Here is an 11,135-nt window from a genome sequence, read left to right on the forward strand (position 1 = left end):
TTGCAGTAGTCCCAATTGAGAACTACGGTATGGACATAGTCTGTCGTTTGATCGACGGACCGTTCTACATGACCGTGGTTCAAACTTCAAAGACTTCAAAATTGGGCCTACTAACCTACGGAGGGGATCAATGGTCCGTAGGTACCCACCATAGGTCTAAAACACAACCACTGCCTAAAAGTTTTACTTTTTTTGTCTAAGTCCTAATCTTGCTCAAAATAAATTTCTTGGGTCTTTTTGATTTCTTTAATTACTAACTAGTCTTCCACATGTGAAATGGCGCCCAACCAAGCATCCGTTTACTCAAAGAAAGGCAAGTCCAAGTCTGTCGCACCATCCCACTGCCAGCTCGATTAGTCTAGTGGGTATTAGTATGTACCGGAGACCACCAGAGGCTTCCCCACATCCCCTGTGACAACGAGGCATAGGTCTAGGTAGGTCATTTCATCGAGTGATGAGGTCCAAATCACTTCCCTTCCAGTCTGAGGAGTGGGACTAACCTGCAGGAAGTCGCAGTCCGACTTAGAGTCGTAATTCGGCTCCAGTTCCTGTGGATCATTCACTTTTGCCTCCGATTCCACTAGGCTGGGGGAAGATCATAACCCCTTCAATATTGGAGTTGAGTAGGTACACATCGCCACCAAGCCAAACAGGTGGTGCATCGAGGGGCAATTCTAGATATACTTTGATAGTAAGGCACTAAATGAGCACCGAAAGGTTGCCCATCCTATTACTGAGGAGCGCCATGTTTTGACAGGGAGCCTCCACACTATTCCCACCATTCATGCAATCTTCCAGCAGCAAAGGTGTGACTGGATGGCTGAAAATCCAGGCAAATACAATGAGGAGATGGTGTAGGAGTTTTATGCTTCCAATGCGGCTACAGTTACTAATGTGTTTCCACCACGAGCCAAGCCCTTGGCTCATCCACCTTTACTGAACACTATGGTGCAGGGCATCCCGATCGATATTTCTGAGTCCACCATCCACTTATTTATTTACGGCCCATCATATTCTCAGCCTATCAATACAACATAGTACGATTACCGAATGGGGATGTTCAGGGCAGGGTTTTCCTAGACTCCGAGTAGAGAGACTCACTACTTTACTGGATGTCCCGACACATAGTTGAGGATGGAGAGAGAACCGAGTTGGTGCAAAATATGCAGTTGCCTATCAAAAAGGCAATTTTGAGTTTTGTGGCCAAATTTCAGTGGTCCATCATCCGCTACAGACTTTCCCCTACACAGGCAAAAAATGTTGTCATTTGGGATCCTATGGTGATGCTTGCTTCACTACTAGCAGGGTTGGAGATATAGTTTGCCTAGACCATTATTTCGGAGATTCGTGAGAGCGCTTTCAGGAGGACTACTACTTTTCACTTTCCATGCTAGATCTTTCACCTGTGAAGCGAGTCTATTATGCCAATATGGCACTATGATAGGTTGGTCGAGGTGACAAAGACTGTTGATAATGGGCTGATATAGGATGACATGAAACTCGTTGCCCCGTGTAGGAGTACACAACATGTAGTCCCTCATCTGGGTGTTAATTTTGTTCGTGATGTTGAGCAGGTTGCGGTGGCATAGGCTGATGAAACGTCTATACCTTTCACGACAGCCTAGGCACAAGCTCCCTTTTTCACCGCCACTAGTCAGGATGCGAGCTCTTCACGAGCTACCCCCTCTTGAAGACCATTTTGATACATATTGCTCGAGTCCAGAAAGAAGAGACTCAGATGGCCATAGTTTTGCAACATATGCGATCATGTATGCACAGGTCCTTGGAGGAGTCAAAGCCGCACACGGAAGGGATGATGGATGCTAATATTCAGGCGGTTCACAAGCGGTTGGATGCATTTGAGCTTAGGTTGTTAGAGAGGTCTTGCCCCACATTGAATATCACTACTTTTCGGATGGAGTTTTCTAGGCTCCGATCTGATGTTAATGCTCTACTAGCTCCTGCTAGGGCAATCACTGAGACCGCACCTGATGTGGAAGCAGATGATTTGGTGTTGAGCGCTCTATTTGGTGACGAGATTCCAGTACCTAACCCTTCCCGTGTGGCTGGGAAGCGCACCCGCTCCTCTGACTATACTTTTAATACTGATAAGGTCAGACGGGCAAGAAAGAGAGAGCGACAGACGTTGGAGGCAGCCTAGAGACAGTGTCTTTTCGAGGAGGAACTGTGGAAATAGAGGGCCCGTGAGATAGATGTAAGCTCTTCTAGCTCGAGGGTCACTACTGATGGTGATCTCATTGTTGATGAGGGCACTACTCAGGGCATTACTATTGCTGATCCAACAGGTTTAGCGAAATTGGACCCACCTGATTCTTGGTGGGTCTTCGGTGCTTATGCGCCACAGGTTTGCTTCTCACTTTTTTTTTTATATTTTTGTTCATTGAGGGCAATTGCACCATATTTTTGTGGGGATGGGGTGAATGGGTTGTGAGTGGTAGGGTGAAGTTTGAGTAACCCAACTCATGTGTGCTTTTTCCCCAAGGGACTATTTTACTTTTTGTTGTACTGACATGTTTAGGATTTTATAAGTTTAGAAGTAGACTAAAAAATTAAAGCATGATGGCATAAGAGCTTGAAAATTGAGACCTTTCCAAAATATTTGAAAATTGTGCTAGATCTATAGGTTTAATAGGTTGAACATGTTGGATCTTCACATGACATGATAAGAGTCGATATGATACTATGACTTAAGCTAGAACTTGAACTAGATGCTTCAATGATTCAACAATGGAACAATGTGCCATGTGTGTGTGAGGTGATTTTGCATACTCAGATAGTAAGTGCCAATCTCAAACTTGCCTCATTGGTTCTGCTAAGATAATCTAGGCTAGAAACTAGGAAATGACCATAGGCCAGTTTTGATAATAAGTCCACCTAAACCTAAAAAAAACCAACCAAAAGAAATAAATGCTCCCTTTGATCCAAATGTTTGAGCCTTATGTATACCACTTATTGTAATACACCTAACTCACCTTTCTTAAAATATGTCTTGGCCCTAGTCCCTCATTGGATATGCTGCACCTTAACTTAAACCAAAAGCCCAAGTTGAGGGTAGCTAATTTAGAAGTTACCTTAATCTTGGCCTTGGTCCTATTTAGAAAACTATGCACCTCAACTCATGTAAAATACAAAAATTGAGGATTGCTCTGAAGGCGGAAACTGAAATAAAAGGGTATGAAAAGAGTTGTTTGTAGAAGAAGAAAAAGGTGAAAAAATAAGTTAGAGGTGTGACTCAATCCAAAAGAAACAAAAAGAGTGATAATGGTGAATAAAAAGTCTGAAAAAAGAAGAAGAGAATGAATGAAAAAAGTTAAGTCAGATTTGTGCTGAAATAAGTCAAGGGAAAGAGCAGAAAAACAAAGTGATGTCAACAATTTTGTTGGGAAAAGCGGTAATTGGCAAATGTAATGTCAAGGAGGGCAGAAAAGTCACTGAAATATCCAAAGGTACAACACCTGACCCTGAGCCTACGTTACAAGCTAAAAAGTCCTATAGTGATCCTCGTTAACTAGTTTGGAAATTCAATGAGGTGAAAATAAGGGGAAGCCTATGGTATTGAGCACTATCTATACTTGACTTCACTTCTGAGCGTGAGTGTTTACTGAATCCTTGAATTTAAATATTAAATTTTGTGTGAAAGAAAGGATTTCTATGTGGTAAGGGCATTGGTTCCTTTGTTGGAGAGTTGGTATCTTGGTGATTGTTAGTTTTGTATGTTTTGATATATATTGGTCTGTCTATGTCATGTTTTGATCCGTATGAATTAGCCTATTGAGTCTAAATAAAACGATTTGTACTGCATGAAAGAGTTGATAGAAAAAGCCAAAGGATTGCTTGAGTTTGTGTGTTTGCTTCTACATGAGTGTCATTTAGAGCTACTGTGTTGCTTGAGGACAAACAACAATTTTATGTTTTAGGTGTTGATATACCGTGATATTACGATATTTTTAATGCATTTTACTTCAAGTTTGTGTGAGTCTTAGGCATTTTGTTATTAGATATGATGGTGTTTTTATGCAATTTTTGCAGGAAATAGGTTTGGAGCGGTTGAGTAAAAAGAAGAGCTAAAAAGGCAGAAGTAGCAAATGACAAAACCCAATCACACACTGTCATCTAGTTGACAGGCCGTAGGTGGGGAGGTGTAGATGTGATTTCACGGAAGTTTGACCAAGTGTGAAACCACGGAGGCAAACAACGCCCTGTAGCTTGAGTGACAGATCGTCGATTGATGGTCGTCGTTTGATTTAGAGAGTTGAAGTTCCAATACTTGAACCATGAAGAACAAGATGGGCCATAGTCCAATCAACGGACCGTAGGTGGCAATCGTCGTTTGAAGATCTTGAATTTTTGGCCAACTGCTGACCCACAGACCGTATGTTAATCCACGACCCATTGTTCGTGTCATCGAACAAAACCACATCTAAACCAAAGTTTCCTTATTTCCTTTACCTACTTTGTTTAGGATTTTACTACTATAAATTTGGGTTGTAATTTACATTTTTGGGAGTTAGAACTATTGGAGATTATTGTTTTTGGCTTTTGGGATTATTTTGCAAACACTTTAGCAATTTAATTCTTGAAGTTCATTTTATGCAACTTGCTTTGGGTTTTCAATTGAAGATTACGGTATTCGTCTATTGTGATTGTAAGTTCATGATATATCTTATTAACTCAAATATGAATTGTGAATTCTCAACCATGAGTAGCTAAATCCACAACTAGGTTGTGGGAACCATGAACAATTAAAAATGCATGACTAATAACTAAGTAATTCAAGAATAGTGTGAGCATGTATTGTTAATCCTTTCGGTTAGAATGCTTTCTAGCAGTGCGCAACGTTAGAACTCATCCCATTCCTACTTGTCAGACCATGGAGGTAATGAATGAGAAAAGGATTGAACAATGGAGATTTAGTTGAGTTTAGCCGCTATCTAATAGCCTGACCTTAATCATTGTAATTGAGGGCTAATACGGGGTTAAAGGTAAGGGTTAGTAAAGCACACACATGCAGACGGACCAAGTTGTGTAGTGAAATTCCATATTTGGAGGACCATTCACTTAGGGATGCCTAACTTATCAACCTTGCATGTTAACACTAGGATCGAGTTACTATTATTAGGAATATTGTGTTAAGAGCTTGTGGGGAACATGTATGCCCTAGTTTTCATTTCATATTGATATCTCAAACTGCAAATCCTGCTTACTTATTACTTAGTGATAGAAACCAAGAAACTGTTATTTTTAGTTACAACCCCACCCCCCCTCCCTTTTTGTTACTTTTCTCGAAAACTATTTGACTAAACGTAGATAATTGTGAGTTAGCCTAAGTCTGAGCCACATTCCTCGTGGGATCGACCCTAACATAAAAGTAAGGTTCTTTATTTGATAATGACTGCTTAGACTTCTTTCGGGAGGTGTAATTTGGGCATGTCACTTCACACTCTTGAACAAGAGCCTACTTGACGTGGCTTATGAGAGATCCTAGGACCATTCTAAATCTTGTTCTCTGATTACCAAGTTTGTCATGACCCAATGGTACACCCTAGATGTAACATGGCATATAGGACCCCCAGTGACCCCATACAAGCCACTTAGCACTCATACATAAGAAATAGAACAAAAGAGGTAAACACAAAATTTCAAGTCCAAAAGTTTTATAAAAGTAAAACGAAAGTCTAAACACATTGTCTCAATAGCCATCTAATACAATTGAATGAAATTGGGCCTAGTCCATACAACATGTCCAAAACTGAAAATAAGAAAGAAATTAAGAACAATGAAAGTCCGTCCTCGAAGCATGAGGACTCACCAAAGTTTGGAAACCTCACAATCAACCACTAGCCACGAAACTGAAAACCGTGACTGTTAGACCCTGCATTTGGGAAAATGTAGGCAAGAATATGCTTTAGTACAAAATAATGTACGAAGTATGATAGCTATGCATAAAACATTTAAATCATGTTAAAAGATGACATTTCATGACATGGAATGACCAAGCTAAAACATGATATAAAAAGGTTCGAAAACTTAAGTCATAAAATATGGTTAATGCAAGCTAACATCATTTATAACCTTTGAACACATGTGTGATACTTCTTGAACTATCCTAAATTCATTATTATTGTGGGAAGTAGGCTTAACCGACATAGAGATCATGTGAGGTATAGCATGATCCCAGGTTGTCTCCCACACAGACAAGGGTTGTCCTACTTGCTAAGATAGAACCATGAACTTCTAACTTAAGTGGATCAAGTAGCTAATGTCTATATAGACAATCATCCTATGGGGGCACATAGGTAACGGATAAGGATATTTCTTTTAGAAATCCGACCTCTACTAACGGGAGAGCTTCCATCTCAATATCCTCTCGGTGCTAAGCATAAATCCCACAAAATAGTTATATTCTTACTTGTTCTTATTATCCATGGAAGGGCACATAATCTTGCCAATCCAAGCTAAGTCATTATTAATGGAAAGATATAATTGAATAACCAATCCAAGCCAGGTTTCATTAGTATAGCTCTTTATCTTTGATTCATTTAGGTGAGACGACCTTTCAACCTTAGAATCCTTACAATGTGAGAAAACCATTCACAATCATACCTTTATGTGTTTATGAGAAATCCTTTCATCAACTCCAACAACAACATCATCATTGATACTTCACTCTCAAAGCATCCTTAAACATTTCATAGATTTCATAAGAACATAATTCAATAATTCACCTTTCAAGGTTCCCAACCCACTTTCAATCATCAACATTTAGAAAAGAAGGGTTAGACATGGGTTTCATCATAAATTCATGTAATTCTATTAATTCATGTTTGATTTCATAAAAGTCTTCTTTCATAATGCAAAACCCACATTATATGCTCATAACATGTAAAAAACAAGGGGATTTCATGGGTTCATAGGGGAAACATCATAAAATCATAGTATTTCATAAATTCATGCATAATAGATAATAACTTAATCATTTAAATTAATAATCAAGAGACCGCTTGGCAATTGAAGAAAACCCTAACTAGATTGAGGATTTCTAACTTTGAAAATAGGAGAATTTGGGAACACCATAAATAAAGGAATCCATGAATGAAAGCTATCATACCTCAATGCCAAAAGCTTGCCTTCAATAGTGGAATTGGAGACTTGCTTTGAAACCCTAGGTTGAACCCTTCTTCTTAAAATTTCTAGAGAGAAAAATATTTTGGAGAGGATGAACTTGATTTCTTTTGGTGAATTTAAGAGAATGACTTGAATGGGTTGAATTTGAAGTTAAAATCACTTATATAGGGTCCTAGGTATGGGTAAAAAGACATAGTATTGTTCTTAAAAAATTGGAAAAGACCCAATTGCCCTAAAACTTACAGCTGACTTAGCCCCCACATGCAAGGCACCACGAGCTGTCAAGGACTTCACGACCCGTTGTGGCAGCCGTGGTCCTTGACCAGTAGCTTGGCAAACTCCCCAACAACCCAACTAACCTCACGACCCTTCCCACCACCTGTCTTGGCTTCCACGAGCCTTCATGTGGCCCGTAGGGAGGGTCACTTCAAAGGTAGCTACTGCCTCCCTCACCACGACCATCACCACGTGCTGTGGTGCCCACCACGAGCCGTCTAGGTGCTCGTGGGAGGGGATCATTTCTTGGCTTGCCATTATGAGCCACCAGGGTCTACACCTCACCTCGTGGTTCCCATCATAACTTCTCTGGGCCTTGGTGAAGGGTGTCCAGGCTCGATACTTGGCTTGTGACTTCCCATTTAATCCATTGCTTAGTCTACTAGATTATGAGGTGTTACACTGCAACTCATAGCTCCCACAAGGGTAAATGACTTTCCTTACCAAGGTTTGAGTCTAACGGCACACTCTTACTATATTCAAGCTTAACCTATATCCTAAGGTTCGTGTTCTATACCTCTCTATATGGAATGTCATCCCAAACCATTACTCTTTACCAACACATTTAATCAACCTTGGGCTCATATCAAGAACCATCTAATGTTTAACAACACCACATTCAATCTTAGTGCTCTAACAACTTCATGGACTCATACTAACCAGCTCCTTAAGAAGTTCTCATTCTCTCATCATCTCTTCCATACGAAATAGAATTTCCCGCATTACTACCGGAACCAACTAAGGGCTCTCATCTAATTATTTCTAATCGCAAAACGTCATCCTCCTCTTCCTCTACATTTATAACCTTAGGTAGAATTATCACACCATCATTATCATGATAAGAACATTAACCTTCTCCATCTAACATCACTCTACTACTTAAAGGACCTCTGAAAAGATATCTCCCATACTCTTTTGAACTCATTACTATTTTATTCCCAACATTTGACTTGATTTCTCATCTTATCATCTCCCCCTTACGTCTAAAGATGATACTTGAAAGCTATGGACCTATTCCATCATCTCTAAACTGAGCTACATCCCCTTTTACTCTAACACTAGGGAAAAGTTTATATCATGACTACCAAACTCTCCATAAGTAGGTACTAAGACCTCTTTCTAAGATGTTTCTCTTGACCTCTTCTCATTAGTTCCTAAGGCAAACTCATCTAACTCTTTAGGAAAATTCCACTTGCACCAGCCTATCCCATATTGGCAGCTCAATTATACAATCTAGACACACATAAAAAAATCATCTCAATTGGGACCTCGTCTAGCCACATACCATCTCGGGTGTACCTCTTGATACTATACCTTCATTTCTCTCCTCTATAGGTCATAATACCACATTTTCATTGCAAGGTACCACTTTGATCTCCTCACCTATTTCAGGTCAAACCTACTAGATCGGATCTTAAAACTAACACCATCACCCTCATGTTGCCATATTTTGATGACGACACTCATCTCAAATTCAAGCTTAGTGTCTAGTACTAAACACATATATCAATATGATTGCTCATATCTTATACTACTGTGACTACTAGAAAAGTCAAGAAACACTCACCCACTAAGATTTCATGGCAAGTAGGAAATCTTTAGCATCTCCTTCTAGCTACCTACAAATTACCTTCACCTTCCATTTCACAACTTAGGTACTATTTACTCACTTACTGTGCATTACCTCTCAAATAGTTCTATCGTCTTTTGAATATTATGGGGTTCCCCTTTCAATATTCACAAGCCTTTCTTAGGTGTATCCCCTCATGAATACTCTACTCTCTAATTCCACACATATATTTAGTTTTCTCTAACACGATGGCACATCGACATCAACTCTATTCTGGTAAAAAGTATACCCTATCTCATTCCGACTAGTAACTATTCATCTTCCTTCTATCAAAAACTCTCTACAACATTATTATTCTCTTTTTCAAACTCATAAATGAAGTCATCACTTATTATTAACTAGGTGCATGACTGCAATAACATAATCTGACTCATAGGATTCATGCGTAATTATGGGCCTGAACAACTGAACTAAAGGACCTTCAACTATAATATAGGGTAGTCCCATAATTATGAATATAATCTTAAAGGGATTACGAACTCAATACTCAAGAACTTAGAACTTGAATATACTACTCCTCTCACTGATACTCAATTTATGGAGTTCATGCGGAATTATGAGCATGAACGACTAGACTCAAGGATCTCAATAATAATGTAGACTCCTGAATACACTCTTCTCATTCTCATACTCACTTAATCGAGTCTTGAAACAAATTATAAGTAATTATAGAAGACTCCTAGAAAAAACTCAAAGGGACTTTCTTAAACTTTACTCTTAACTATACCTCGAATTTGAATTAGGAATTCAAGTATCATGTTAATGATATATAGGATTTCACGATGAATAGAAGTAATTTGGATAGTTAAAATCAAGAAGAGAACGAAGATATTGAACTCAGATGGAACGAATGACGGAAAATGAACGGGGGCAGGCGACCTTAGCGCAATCCTAGCATAGGGCGCCAGCCCCACATCAATTGCAGCCAATTTCTAGAGCACTGCAGGCGTGGCATGCCATTTCTCCCTGTGCATTTGTGGAAAGGTGCGCCAGCCCTCCTGGCGCACCCGTGGTGCATCGCGCCACCATTTCCCCAGAATGTTCGAACGGATTTTTCTTCTCGAATTTTCGCCCTAATTAACCTAGAATACATTGATTTCTTCCAAACACTCTTAGATTCGTAAACCCAACATGAGTAAGTGAAAACCTACTCAAATCTCCTCAAGAATAAACATCAAACTCAAACTCTCATCTCAGAACTCATCAAACTCTAATAATAAATATTGAAGAACGAAACTTTAAGAAAATTCATCAAGAACTTTAATACATATATTTCATGGACGAATTTGATAAAGAAACTCATGATTGGCGTTAGGGTGATGTCACAACCCAAAAATAGATGTGATGGCACTGGTTTTATCCTACCAAGACAAGTCAGCCTAAAACGAAGCCATTTCGATAAAGTGTGGAAATAAAAAAAAAGTCCAATAACAATTACAATATGAATAACAGGTGCACTTAACTCAATCCCCAAAACCTAGTTGTCACGTGCACAAACCTATAATGTAAATACTAGAATTGAAATAAGATACTCAAGTCTCAAATGGCGTTGTCTTTCAAGTAAAACAAAATCATAACAGAAGTAAGAAGGTCCGATGAGATGAAAAATAGCTACCTCAAAAATCTCCATAGAAAGTCTCAAAAATGAAGATAATAGAAGGTATCATGAAGATCTAGGCTCGCAACGTACAAAAATATAGAAGCAAAGGGGTGTGTACCAAACCACACGGTACTCAAAAAGTAAACTTCTAAACACAAGTTAAGGGAACAGAATATGAGTACTCCTTACACCTTCTCAGAATCTCCACAATTTTACACCCCGTAGAGTAGTAGGTCAACTAGAGCTTTACATGGGAGTTCTAGAGGTTGAAGTAAGGATTAGAGTCATATATATGACTTTCCATACTTAGAATGAATGGCTTCAAGGTTGAACGTTAAGGTACAACTCCCTAAGGACCAACCAAGGGTCCTTGAGGATGACCCTAAAAATCACCCTAGAAATCTACCTAGGGCAGCATCCAAGAGGGGGACCCATGCCCCGTAGGGGGATCCACACCTCGTGGGTGGGTCTCGAGGGCCAAGA

The sequence above is a fragment of the Solanum stenotomum genome, chromosome 9 (genome assembly GCF_019186545.1).
Source record: "Solanum stenotomum isolate F172 chromosome 9, ASM1918654v1, whole genome shotgun sequence".
NCBI lineage: Eukaryota > Viridiplantae > Streptophyta > Magnoliopsida > Solanales > Solanaceae > Solanum > Solanum stenotomum.